Source organism: Octodon degus, unplaced genomic scaffold (assembly GCF_000260255.1).
Source record: "Octodon degus isolate 3935 unplaced genomic scaffold, OctDeg1.0 scaffold00048, whole genome shotgun sequence".
Taxonomy (NCBI): Eukaryota; Metazoa; Chordata; class Mammalia; order Rodentia; family Octodontidae; genus Octodon; species Octodon degus.
This window is the reverse complement of record NW_004524624.1, coordinates 8068250-8069570: the sequence shown is the minus strand read 5'-3', so window position 1 is coordinate 8069570 and position 1321 is coordinate 8068250. Positions and strand designations below refer to the sequence as shown.

Below are 1321 nucleotides of genomic sequence, written 5' to 3'. Positions count from 1 at the left end.
GGGCCAGAGTCCAGCAGGAAAGTGCATGGTGCCCAGAGTCAGCATCTCCTAAGTTGCTACTGCTTTTTCTTCTTTACTGAAAGGTTGTACTGAGCCAGGCTTTACCCATGACAGGCCAGCAACATGAACACTTTTATTGTGCTGTTCTTCAGGCTTTTTCTGAGTCAGCATCTTCTCTCTGGCTTCATCGTGTACAGAAGGATTCCATGGAGAAAAACTAATTGCATACGGGTCTTCTATTTTAGGTTGTTCAAACAAACGAGACGTGCACACCTTAACATTGTCGACTACTTTGCTTTTAAAAAGGTGAACATCTTTTTCATACAGTACTGCAGCCTCTGGATTTAAGGGGTTTGCTGTATCAATCTTGTAGAAAACTCTCCTTGCATACATTAATACTTGCCAAATATGATTATGGTTCCGCCTCCATTTTGCAAATGCTCTCTTCACATCCTGTTCACCTGAAGTGGGATCAACTAGCGGGTGAAAGACGGGAATATCAAACACCAAGCGTGGACAATCACCATCTGGATAGTTATCAGGGATGTAAACTGTGAACTTAAACACGCCGTCTTGATAAAGCCCATGCCGTATGAATATTACTCCAAACCACATTAATGCGGAGCGGTAAGATGGCTGCACATAGACTCCCGGTAACTTCTGCTTCACTACCAAGGTAAATTCTGCGAGCAGAGAGTATTCCAGGTAGAAGGGGCCGTAAGAAGCATGTGTGCCATTTGTTGATTGTGCTGCCGGGGCAGGAGTCGTAGGCTTAGTTATGGGTAGTGCATTTTTGGGAATAGAAGGCAGCTGTTTTTTTGGTGCCGTTCTTGGAAGACTGCTTTTCACATCCCCTGCTAATGTCTTCTCTTCGCCATCAGAACGTTTGCGTACAGAGCTTGTAGACATGCTCCAGAAAGGGTTCATAACGTGTCCTCCGAACAAAGAAATTCAGTGGTCTGTGCCATCTAACTCTTCTGTCCTTTGCATTCACTGTATCCCGGTGTCTTCAGGGCAGAGCTCCCGGCTTCCTAACGCCTTCGCGGTCCCACAGCATCTCTAGCAGCAGCGCCAGCCCGGCCCCTGCCCGCGCCCCGCCCCACCCCGCCCTCTATAGTTGGTTTCTGATATTAATTCTTTTTTGGGGGAAGTGGCTCAGCCCTCCCTGGCAGTGTGCTGGCATGTGGTGCTGGGATTGAACTGCGGTCTCCTGCACCTACCCAAGCTTGCCTAAGCAGGTGCATTAGACTGCTGAGCCATCTCACCGGCCCATCTGATATTAATTCTATTGTTAATAGAATGCTGCCATAGACCTAACCAG

The 1321-nt window shown here is 47.7% G+C and overlaps 1 pseudogene across 1 annotated transcript; it reads right to left on the bottom strand.

Annotated features, from left to right (window-relative positions):
- Positions 1 to 6: 6 nt before the first annotated feature.
- Positions 7 to 1091, bottom strand: LOC101561117 (annotated as a pseudogene). Its single transcript, XR_001117123.2, has one exon. The product of XR_001117123.2 is annotated as an AKT-interacting protein pseudogene (transcript).
- Positions 1092 to 1321: the final 230 nt, after the last annotated feature.